Genomic DNA, 13,310 nt, shown 5'->3' on the forward strand with positions numbered 1-13,310 from the left:
TTTTTATTTGATATCTATCTTATTTACTGAAAATTTTTCTCATCCTCAATGTGATTATTATTGTACGAAGTTAGTAAGCCATGGCTTTTTAGAAAAATTATACATCTTTTGTGTACTTCAAGTATTTGATGGACTTCACAAGCGTCTGAACGTTAGTTCAGCTGTTCGGATGATGTCAGCGATGCTAAGTAGCTGTCTGTTTAAACTCTGTAAATGAGTACACAGCTCTCCTCAGTGCGTCAAATCAAAACCGCACTCCGAGAGGATGGGGTCCATCACTATTTACATAACCCTAGCGTCAACCCAGAATTATGCAGGTTTGTGCTGGAATACTCATTCAAACATAGTTTATGATAAGCACTGGAAGTACCCTCTTGTTCCATCGCGTGTCGAAAAGAATCGACGCTTAGCAGTTATTTTCAGTATCGAGATTCGTAAATTTGAGTTTCGTAATCAGAATGTCTTTGCAAGATAAACGTTTGCTATAATAGATATTGGGTGAGAGCCACCTGAGCAAAGATCCAGCAAGAAAAAGCAAAGATCTGCCTAAACACTTACTAATTTAGATGGGGAAATCTATTAGAACGTAGCAGCTAGTAACAGGAAAGGGATCTGATGAATCCATTGTAGACAATCTGAGATCTAATTATTATAAGATTCAGTTGCCGCTTGGCACTTGGCCAGGTGGGGCAACGAACCATAAGTAGATGTACAAGTTTAGGCACAAAAGTATATGGGGTCATTGCATGTTTGAATTAACTGCACGTGTTATAACCGACGATCATCATTTTGGGCTCCTTTAGTGGTAGCGCATACGTTTAGAGATAACTGTGTATATCCTGAATTTTGGCTGGACACTAAATTTTTCATGGTAGAAAATGGCGATGCAATTACTTACGGTTAAAGTTTTTTTAAACGTTTAGCTAGCCCAACTGGCATTCAGGTACGCTAAAAAAGGCACGAGGGCTTAGCTTGATACGCGTGTTGTTAGAAAGTATTTAACAATTTCCCATTATAGCTGAGCCATAATGAAAAGTTACTAAACACTCTCATTTTAAAGCCGAAAAAAAGAAATACAAAGTGTTCGTTTTTTAGCTAATTTCTACTAGTTATTTTTAAAATTAGTTATCTCTAAATATGTATCAAAAGAAACAATCTCTTTTCCTCAACTTCTCAATTCGAAGCAGCGGCTGTCGCGCGATCAGAAGACGTATCGAGATATAACAGTAAAGCAGCGTTGCGGCGCAGCATCCTACGGTGTTATCGTGAAGGATGTTTCTCTTGTCGAGCTTTATCGCGTCCCAAAGCATTGACCAGTATTTAAAAACAGAACACCCATATCACATAGTATCGCTATATGCAGAATCTGGCCGATTAACTAAAGCAAGTAACAAAAGATGCAATATTACCAGAATATATGCAAAAAGAGATCATGGACAAATCATACTAGTAGTATGAGCCATTTTGCGAAGGGAGTTATTCTTTCTTTGTACGGATGACTATATCGTATTTAAAACGGTATAATCTTTTCGCTGGGGCGACATCGGTTGGAGAAAATTTACTAAATATAAAATAGGTTGGGCTTGCGCAGTGGAGTAATTTCAAGTTACTTTTAAACAGCCTTTATCATGTATCAAGGTAAACAAGACAACTGCTTTTCGGTACGGATAAGCGGATGTAGCGAGCCTCTATTTTTATGGATAAAAGTTAAGCAGGTCGGATTTACCTATTTAATATGAAGTCATCTGTACGTGCCATAGTTTTTATCCTAAGGAAACGGTATCGTATGAGTTTTTCAAAAGACTGCGCAAGCTTCACTTGAAAGATTTATCCCTAGCAATCCAGGTATCGAAAAAGGGTAAAGAAACAATCTTCGTCTGACACTTCTAGATTGTCACTTCCGAGGACGAGCCGCACTGCCATAAGCTTACCATTATTGATTAAGACGTCCTGAAATGCAAGGGTGGCTATATACTTGATGAGGTACTCGAATACGATGTTTCAAAGTTAATGTTCAAACGTAGATTTCAGTAATAGCTTTTGATACCGATGGCACGGTTTGTTTAGTTGCTCTATGACGGTCACACAACTAATGGTTAGATTACCCGTGCATAATATGAAACGATGCCTATGATAATTTTCCAGCGAACACTAACTCTAGCTGTGTAATTTCCATTGCAGCCGATATATGTCCTAGACGGGTAGTGTGTTTTTTATGATTGCACCCGTTACAAGTTTCAATTTTTTTATTTCTCAAATAACTCATGGACCTGATTACGGACATTTTCATTTGAAGTTTGGTGTTGTTAAAACGCAACCCCATCCTACATGTTTGTTCTAGCAAGGCATGTAGATTCTGATGATGGTCTTCAACCGCTTGAACTAATGTTTTGCGTTCTCCCCCACATTCACACAAGCCACATTTATGAGTCTTTAGTAAGCCTGTACCTTTCTTCTCCGGAAACTTTCGGACGCTAATGCTATTCTTTGTGACTTCCTACAGCACTGGAACTTCACAAGACGGTTTTTGACTTACGTATAGTCCGTCGGTCTTAGTCTAGATTCGATACTCTTTCCGTGGGGTAGCCCGCTTTTTGGATGACTTTCGCCTGTCCAGCTCTTGGGCTTGATTAACGACAGCGTTTACAAAAAGGCAACATGTGGTGTATGTCCATGGTATTTTCATGTCAACATACATTCTGTGGCTGCTGGATTGCATTGGCTTCTTTCTGGGCCTGCATTTTGCAAGACTGTGCCAATTGGTCTAGATTTCGAAAGGTGTCCTTTCAATGAGGATTTCCAGGCCATGCTTGCTTTATTGTTGTATTATCAATTTTAGAGTTTCCATTTCTTGCGACACCTGTTCAGCTCAATTCCAATTTGAAGCATGCATTTGCCGATCACACCGTTTCTATATTTTTCTTGTCGAAACTTAGCCGCCTTTTTATTTTGCTTGCTCTGGCCGATACTCTTATAAGTACCATCGTGATTACTCTGAGTAGTCCTACATTTTCAGCACTAACCGATCTCTTTCATTCGACTGAAGGGTTTTTGTTAACGCTACGAAAACTTTACAAAACTCGTAGCTCTATGAAGTTGCATATGTCCTCCGTAAGGAATAGTGCCCGACTTCTAGCCTCCTGTTCATTTCCAGTTAGCGGCATAAAGTGGAGCATCCGGTTTGCCTTTCTACCTGTAGCTTCATCTTGGAAGCTTTCATCGGATTCGAACCCATTTTCTTCTAAATCCTTGTTTTGTCCTTACCTGACCCATGACTGGCATCTTTGTAGAGGGGTTACACGTCTATAATTGCGACGCAGCTTTTTCCTGCGGTTTGATTTCTACTTGCCGGTCTTTCATGCAGTATTGTCCTTCGTCCTGACGTATTACAGCAACGACATCCGCTTGCTCCTTGGCATGGTTTGTTCCTTGTCGGTCGCATTCGATTACCAATAATGAACGTTGTCTTCGTATGCTCTCAGTATGCGCCGAAATCTAATCTATGGCTAGTTTCCCATCGTCCTTTTCTTGAAAGTATATTTTTCTGTCAATCGCTAATAATATTTTAAGGACAAGTTTACCCCCTAAGCATTACTTTCTCGGAGTCCCTTATTGATATCTCTGTGCTCGCTGACCCATACGTTCTATGAACTCTTCGGCCGTTTCTGCATTTCGTGGGCTTGCTTCGTGAAATAAATATCTTTGGCATACGGCGTTTCTATCGCATTTGTATCTGGTTGGAGAATGCTTCTATTAGTAAATTCAAAGGGGCGCGAAGTTCTTCGCCCGCTGGGAGCGTATTGTTATCAGGAACCGCACGACCCCTAAAACTGATGAAAAACATGCGATTAGTTTCAACGAAGGCAGAGCTGAATTGCGCTCGTCGTTTTCTGAGACCATTGTTTGGGTGCGTTACTGATTAGAAACTGATCTGTCTATACATCGAGGATAATCGTCAAATTCTCGTCGCAATCCCCCTCATGGCCCCGCGGAATATTGGTTCCCTGGCTCCTCTTTATTTGCTTTATGGTGTGCAGCCTCTTATGACTGCGCGATGTTAACAAGCTAAAGCCTGTGAGCACAACAGCCGTATCGTGACTGACTCATTTGACAGCTAGACATGTAATAGGGGCCGCGAGGTGGCGCCCCGCGTGTAGTGCGACGATCTGAAGCAGTCACTTTTTATAATAAGCGCCTCTAGGAAGGAACCCAGGGGAGCTGTGCTAATTATTATATTATGAGAAACTCCAGGACACGGGAAAAGATCTGCTAACCTCTTCAGACTAAGGGGATTTATTTTGAGAATTTGAATTTGGCCTGAGCTTACCTTGAAGCTTTGAGAAATTCTCAATTAACAAATTGTTATATTGTAGATTAGAAAGTATTAAGATTTACTGGAGAGTCACCGGTGGTTAATTTTAGAAGTGGGCCGGCTGATAGTGGCTAGCTTTGAGTAAAACTTCAGTGAGTCGGTTTTATAAGCCAAAGCAAGGAGAGGTTGTCGAGACGCCTTCCAGGGCATCAGGCAAACTGATTGATGAGGCGAAGGTTGAGCAAGGATGTATCAGTTCAACTTACATAAAAGACTGGCTTGTATTACATTTAAACAGTTGGTAAATAAAAATAATAAAATTATAATTTTAAATATGTACGTTTTCCTAGGTTCACGGGTTGTGCGCAATCTTCGCCACAGGCTTTTAATTATAGTTAAGCGAGCCTCAATCAGGCGTTTGGATTTTAATTCTTCTTTTGTGATTTACATTGTGAAACGGTATACCGCAAGCAATCTACCGAAATGCATAATATATACAATGCTATATAATGACTTTCATTTTAAAAAAGCAGTATAGTTTTAACAATATTAGTAATAGAGATAATAATAATAGCATACGGAGCATGTATTCATTTCATTAGTACTGATCTTGTGAGTGTCGCATTGATAACGGACCCTTCTTCTCCGTGATATGATTCAGTGGTTCACACCGTTAGAGGGGTAACTGCGTATTAGGGACGGTGAGTCGCAAACCACCGAGATGGATATTTCGGCATAAAGCGGGTATGGTCATGACGTTTCCCAGCTACCTATCAAACAGTTCTGAATGCGTTAGGGAACAAGCTGAACGGTCTGCCCGCTTCTCGCCTACCCACTGGTTGGTTATAACACCTTACGGGTTATATGCGTAATATACAGATTTCAATGCATATGTTTCAAAATCACAACTTATCCTTGAAAGATTGGATGATGTTAAATGGTAGAGTGTTTTACCCCGCATGCGCGTACACGATGTCTTCTATACAGCCTGTATCATGTTGTTGCAAAACGGATAAAAGGAGTACATTGTGGATCCAGAATACTCAAACCCATTATGCAATTGATTGATTTAGTAAGACGTTATTATGCCTGTAGCACTTGTAGAAAATGTTTAGCGTATAGCTAACTAACCAAAAATAATATTAAGCCTGTGGCGTATGGGTAGAACGGGGCCTTCCAACCGAATCCATACGTAGCTATAAGAAAATATATAAAACAATAGCTATAAGAATCTTAGGTCAAAAAAATGCAATACAAATAACCTTGTTCGTTGCATTTCCTATGTAGCAACACCAATCTGTGTAGGGTATGTGAATTCTGCGCGATGAAGGTGAAATCAACATATATATATATATATCTATCTAAAACAGCAAATACACACATGTATATGTGTGTGTGTTTGCTGTTTTTATTGGTTTTTATGCATGGTGCTGCATTACCAGCGTCCAATTTCATACTCACTTCTCTTTAGGTTCTTTTGTCTTTGTTTGTAAAAGTAGTAGGCACAATTTTAATGCGTCCTCTGTAAGGATACGAATTTTTTCTGCTTGAAAGCTAAGTGGTTAATCGTACGGGAGGTGGAAAGTTCGCCTAGTTGAAGAAACTGTGCTTTTCTGTATACTTTTGTTTATGTATTCCAAATGAGCGCTCTTTTTTAACTGGCATAGATGTTCTTATGCTGCTCCATATGGTGAAGGGCGCGCACCAATTACTTAATGGTCAAAAGGACCAAACGTGTACGCGGTCTGTTTATGTATAGTCTTTACTCATTAGTATCGACCGCGACGAACCGACAAAATTAGGATTTAAGATGATCCGTCGAGCATGGCGTGTGTATGAAAATATTCTATCGTGGCTATATCAATAACACATCCATAAAACAATCCCATTATCTTTCGCTGAAGAGCAAAGCTTTATTGCCTACTATTTACTTGACCTTTTAAAATAGATCTTTATTTGCGAATGCACGGGCTAGGTCAGTCCGTCGACGATTGCTCCGCTCCTATGTATTCATACAGTGCCATAAGCATCTCTTTGATACGCATCGTTTCTCGCTCTTCTAGCTGCTATATATATATATATATATATATATATATATATATATATATATATATGTACAACGTACTCGCGCACCTTTGGCCGCGCCGCTAAACCCCACCGCAATAAGGGGCAAATATACATATTAATGTGTGTAGGTGCACTTGCATTTGTAGATTCTCATAGAGCTGACCGTCACAAGGATCACTGCTACCGGTTGTTCTAAGTTAGGACGGCAAGGAATAGCTAGTGTACGAGAGGCTATTACGCGTTGCCATGCGGTACCATTTCTGCCGGTCGCGTTGGCTGTGACGAACATAGTGCACCTGCTTGCCTCGGACGTATGAGGTCGCATACGTGTATATCGGCTAATAGCCAGCACTAGCTAACGCCATAAGCCGGTAAACGGGTTAGCAGCTAGCGTTTCACCGATTACTGCTCGACATGTAAGGAAGCACCAGGTCGTGGTTTCTACGGTCCGACGTTATTGTCCTTGGCGGCTTCGTTGTCTTACATGGAAGAGTGGGATGAACGATCGTAGTCAGTGAGGGCACTAAAATGAAGGACACAACGATGCGGCCAAATCGCATTGCACCACCTGTCACCTCGCTGGGCATTTCCGTCACACTCGATCCAGTGACCGGCCGCCTGTTCTAACAGCGCCGGCAAAAATGGCCGTGGCACTACCCATGCTGGCAATCTAAACACAAACCACAAGTCAGGCCTGGTGTATTCATCTAGCGCATCTCGCTATTCTGTTCTTCCACTATTCCTAAAATGATCATAACAACAATATCAGCAGCAGTAGCGGAACAACCCGCAGACGGCATTTGACGACAAAACGAAGGAGAGTGGTTGAGTCGACGGGACAAGGCTAAGTCATGCTGGGACTAGCAGGGGTGACGGTGGAACAATGGACGATCAGACGGGCAGAAGAAGTATACGACGACAGCAGCGACGGAGGGGAAAACGGAAAGAGCGCCATCAATATAGATTGCAGGAAAGATGCAACATGGCAGAAGTGATACCGTAAACGAAAAAATGCAGAAGGATAAGGTAACAGAGAAAATAATGGTCGGTCGATGAGGGCCAAACCTTCAGGGAAACAGCTGTTTCCATTCAGACAGCCGCGAACCATTTCACCAATGAAAAAATTGCCTCGTTAACACCCGTTCATCGGGTAAAAAAGCGTCAGATGGCTAAAGGAGGGCAAGGCATAGCAGTACAACCCACCCGATTCACCTTTTACCATTTACAGCCGAGTCATTAGTAGCTAACTGCCCACCTATTGGAAGCAAAAGGTAGGGAACGGAGTATCCTTTTACCGTAACAGGCAAAATAAGGTCGACGTAGGTACGGTTAACGTGGCTTTCCCCAGACGTCCCTAGTTTCTATTTAATGTTGCTATATAGTTTTCGTATACGACATTTCGTTTACTTGGTAATTTTACAACTGCTAACTGACGTGTAACGTGAGCAAAGTTAGTGATAGTTTTCAAGCATCATTTAGTTCTTTATCTCGACTTTTACCGAGCTAAGAAAAGCTGAGGTACTGTACATTCAATAGGTTGACATTTTCTGAGGCACCAATTATATTAACAGATCTGAATCAACACGGAATTGCATATATTTATAGAATGGGACAGAAGTACATACTGCGAAGATATACTACGACAAAGAATATCCTATAATTTTCAAGATGTTTATTAAGTGGAGAGTTATTATTACACAACAAATAGCTATCCATGCTGCTAGTTTACTCTCGTCAAGAAAAACCGACAGAAACGGGAACTTGCGTCAGCACCTGACTAATACGAATTTTTCGATACACTTCTTTGAACTTATCATTGCAAGAAGTGCAACCTTTAATCACATAACATATAAGATAAATCTCAAGCTAAGTTTTCCATAGAATATCGTGCCGTCTTGCAACGCCTGACCTGAACAAGGCAAATGATTATACGTTGGAATTGACTTGGCGGTGGCAGAAAAGCCGGTCAATTAAGGCTATTGTCCAGAGCCGAGCTAATTTAATTGAGAACCCCCTGGCCAAGGCAGCAACCATGGCCTAGACAAAATGGCTATCGCGTTTGCACTGTCCTTCAGCACCGCTGTAGCAGTGCACCATTATCTTTGGAATGCAGCAAGATGCCTGGGCCTACCTCGAATTAGGTACGCATAATGGAGGATAAAAAACATATGAAATTTTAGCACCGTGTGCAATTTCAGAATCCACGATCAAGTTTTCACATCGTCGAGCTTTTTCTTGCTGCCTGCTTAGCAATTACCAGCTTGGTTATGTGTTCCAGACGGAACATTTCACCATTCTAAGTATGTCGGCGCACCGCGCAGTTCTCTGCTAGATGAACTTAATTGAACGGTACCACCGTAATTTCTAGACGAGCTGTACATCCCAGCTATGCATAAGGCCTTCCATTCAAACCTGTTTGTATACAACCGTCTGTTCACAAGCGTTATATTGCTTGCGTAAATTGCGGAAACAACGTACACGGGAAGTTGTTGGTGTTCCACTTGTCTTGCAAGTTACAAAACTAGTAGAAAAAAAAACCTAGTAAAGTTGGATTGGCTAAAAGTTAGTAGCTCATAGTTTAGGTCAAATTCCCTTAATACAATTTTTGATAATGAAAATTGTGGTTTTGCATTACTCAGTGATTTTGCTTTCTTGATTCAATTTCTAAACAGATATTTGATAATGAGAATTTCCTTTTTAACGCTAAAGATATAATCCATCTAGTTTCTATAGGTAAGGCGTATCCGTACAGCCATGCGACTATTAATCTGTAAAGAATTTTATAGCTCTTTTCTTATTCGGAACTGCCCGTTTTGTATAATAGTAATAATAATGAGCTACTAATTATTCGGAAATCGCAGATCCTTTGATCTATTGAAAGTGAAGACAGAATGTGCAGTTTCAGCTATCTTACTGATGATGCGGTTCTGGATGTTCCAGTTTTCGCGGCTGCATCGAAGAGTTTGGTCTTTAGTTTGTATGTTTTGATGCCTTCGTTCTCGGGATAGCGACGGTTAATCGGGAAATAGCTCGGTAGGCTCAGAGCCCTTGACACCTTGTGACCCGCTCTATCATGAGTACTTCTATCGATTGCGAACTATGTACGAATCAGTCCAGCGTATCGACCGGTACCTGTACTACTGTTTTTTCTCCACTAGCCGCTGCCGCCACAGAGTATCTTCTGCTTGTGTTTAAAACCAATAGAAAACTATGTAAGTAACAAAACTTACTTGCGCTCTATGTGAAAAACTTCTATGTGAATCCGATAAACATTTAGCTTTAGCATATTGCAGAAACAATATTCGTCGTTTCTGCTCTATGTGGTTTGTATTTGTCGCCCATTTCCATTTCGAATTACTCATTGACGTACAGGAAATCATCTATTTCCGTATTAGTAACAATGGAAAGATTGTAATTTTTACGCCAATATAGCAAACTATTTCGCTGGATAGGCTGGTCGGTCGTCATTGCAATCAGCCTCGAAACGAGCAGCCCGACTCGTTTAAGGCACTATAAATAGTTAACTTTGGCTCTGTTTGACGTACGACGTAACGAAGCATAGTAGTTTTTACACAGTAGATACGTTGATCCGAGAAGAATTGTAGTGTAATAACAATGCATTAGTATTCACTGTCGCATCACGGGTTGATGCCTTTTCTAATCAGAATACCATATGGCCGCACGGTCGTTGCAGTTTATAACAGCTGTGCACCGCTCAGATCTCACAGAAGTACTGAAAATACTTGATATAGAAATACGTCCAACCTTTTCCGTGTACCATATGTTTTAAAGCTAAATATGAATACTTGAGTGGCTAAACGATATCTTTATCTGTCTAGGGGCATATTTTGCCGATCGCAGAATAGGACAGTTGTATAATGGAAAGTTTCTGAAGAATCTCATTTCAATGCCGAAACAAAATCCATAACGGGTTTTATTTAATATAGCACTAGTAATGCTACTACCGATGTGTTTCGACTGTTACGGCCGGTACTGCCATTAACCGTGCCATTGAACGGCTGGCCATAGCGACCTGTGTATGATTGCATTATTACTACCACCTATTTTTACTCTATTTCGTTACTTGGAATAAAAATTAGATAAAACACCACAATTCTCCTCTCCGCCTTTTTCGTGATTTTCTCGTTAGTCGTAAAGTCCCCAATCGACACTTGTTTTGCTGGTAATTTCCTAGCCACCCTGCCGTATTCTCACTAACGATATTATGATGCACCTGATAGACGTAGTACAAGATAGGCTAACAGCAATTTTAGGCCACACTATGTCTCCGACGGAGTTTTCTAAGCCCGCATCTGTAACATCGATAAAAATTCAATAAAAGCTTTTCATACTGTAACATAACGGCGTGTGGCATAATATTATTACGTGTGGTCTTAACGGAATATTTCCTCTCACGTAAAAATACTTTAGATTCTCGTAGGAAGCGCAGGTGAGGTTGTTGTTTAACGACGATGTGCGAATAGGTTGCAAACATTCAGGTTATGTCTGTGACTGTAAAGAACTCGAATAGTAATACCTGGGTAAAAAAATACCAAATAACCCTATGTTTTAATCTACATTTTTTGTGCACAGGTTGCGTTTGTTCGGCTTCCATGCAATTCAAATAGTCCAGCACGAACTGTGTTGCCTGGAGGAGGGTAATAGTGAGAACGATATTAAAAGATGACTGTCTGAATCACACAGTGAATCACAGTACATTGACAGATTCATTTAACAAATCCCCTCATACGCTGTTGCTATTCATACAAAATGTTAAAGTACTCTCTGGGAGGTTCGGCGTAATATGCACACAAAAAACTAATGCTTTTTCTGATAACTGACATTAACCAACTAGGCACAGATCCTGAACCGCTCGATGATAGAATATGAAGAAATCAGTTGGTCCTATCACACGAACCCGATATACATATTGATCACTAGGTGCCGTTCGTCAAACTGTTCCAAATAATATGTTCAACTTATTACATTCTGCCATTTTCTCATATCGTGACGAGTAGAGGTATGCTGTTCATGTACGTACATGAGTAGTTTCCGGAGTAATAATATAATAAAAATGATATACACATAGGTTATAAACACGGTGTAGTTGTTTTTACTTCATCGCAGATGCTCAAACGGCAGCTTCTAAATGGGCCCATGAATATTGCGATGCAGCATTTCTTGTTCGTTTTCAAAACGAAGGAGGTTCGTTCGTGGAACTCTTGAGACCTAGCGATAGCTCGCATGCCTGTGGACAGATCGATCGATGTCTGACTATTTTGCTAACTCCTGAAGCGCAGTTCCTGTACGACGGCGCAACTCGACGAAAAATCTGTAGGATGTTTGTGATGAAACAACTTGCGTATGTCCTACCCCAGCAATCCTTCTGGCTAATCCTCTGTTCGCTCGTTTGCAATGCTCGATTATGAGAGGTATCATCACCTCTGTGCGCAATAGACGTGCAATTGGCTTCAAGTCGAGCCATTTCAATGCAGCTATGAACAAACAGTCGAACAAAATGTTCGCATCATAAGGATCCATTTCTGGTTATTCAGCCCAATCAAACTAGAACTTGTTTTAAAAAGATCTAAACAAATTAGGTTTTTTTTTTTATTATCTGGGTCTTATGAAAAAAAACTCATGTGAAGATCCTCATCGTCCTCTATATTTTACGAAACGGTGTGACCTATGAAGAGTTCTCCTAGAAAACTGTTTAATCACAGTACGACGTTTTTTTGTGCAGCTACATGAGCGAACTAATACTGTCGATGTGTGAAGTTCTACAATACTGACTTGGAACGCCCGTGGGACGTAATGGCAAATGTAAAACAGTGCCATACAACGCGCTCAAATGAGAATATATTGAAGCTAAAGAAAAAAAAGACGGTGGCGTGTCTCAGTGGAGGAATTAAGGGTGCACCATTCGAATCGTTCAAAGGAACGCAAATTACTCTGCAATTACTAAGCAAGCGAACATAGATTTCATCTGAATTCATTGGAGTAAGAGATATCATCAGGAAGTGTCCTGGTTCCATTTACAAATATTCAAGTTGTTAGGTAGACATTTGCATTTTAACATTCTATCAATAGGCCCTTGAAATAATCCAAGCTTGGGGAGGCCTGTATGATCGTATAACGTACGTTGTCGAATCGGATAAGATTATAGATTGCCTTTGTACCAGCTTTGCTGCCATTGTGAGATATAATTTAAGCGAGCATTACCATAATGATATTATATGCGCACGCTACGATGTAAGACATTTTGTATTTCTTCAAAGCGCTCGTACTAAAGAAATACGGTCAAACTTTTCATATTTCTGAAACGCACACGGTCTGCAAGTTTGCTGCAGTGAAAGTTACTGATTTTTTTCTCTTTAGATTTCAAAAAATGAACTTATTCAGGTCAGTTATGTATTTTTCTTAGCGTTCGTTAGACTATAGTGGTCTATGGGTGTTGAGTAAATTTAGTCCAATATATCTCCACTGTCGTTCCATACACGGAAATACGCTGTAATAAGAATAACGTGATCCGTAATGAAAAAAAAAACCAGAAGAAGTTGGCTAAGTACGACGGGTAGAAGTACTATGTGACTAGATAGTATATTTGTCGGAACACACGAAGGTTCTTTAGGCGCATCTACATTTTGGTTCTTTGTAACTTCAGAAAACATTAACATGGAACTGGAGTGATGCTGACGCTCTAATTGGAGTCGGAGATAATAACACAATTTCAGAATTTCGAACGTTAACGAATAGGTCTGAGGTAGACCGTTGAAATAAGTACCTTTTCGCGCTATAACCTTTCCTTCACGATGGCCGCAATTCGGATAGGAGAAAACGTACTGTTCCTGAAAATAGCGTGCTGTCGATCAGTACGAGAATGGCTTTCCTAGCTCGAAATGTCACGGTCGGTAACGTTGATCTAAAGTCT

At 40.5% G+C, this 13,310-nt stretch overlaps 1 long non-coding RNA gene across 1 annotated transcript in view; it reads left to right on the forward strand.

Annotated features, from left to right (window-relative positions):
• Positions 1-13,310, forward strand: part of LOC111251167 (uncharacterized) — a 56,292-nt gene that overhangs the window by 15,971 nt on the left and 27,011 nt on the right. The window lies entirely within an intron of this gene.

This window comes from Varroa destructor, unplaced genomic scaffold (assembly GCF_002443255.2).
Source record: "Varroa destructor unplaced genomic scaffold, Vdes_3.0 BEIS01000005.1, whole genome shotgun sequence".
NCBI lineage: Eukaryota > Metazoa > Arthropoda > Arachnida > Mesostigmata > Varroidae > Varroa > Varroa destructor.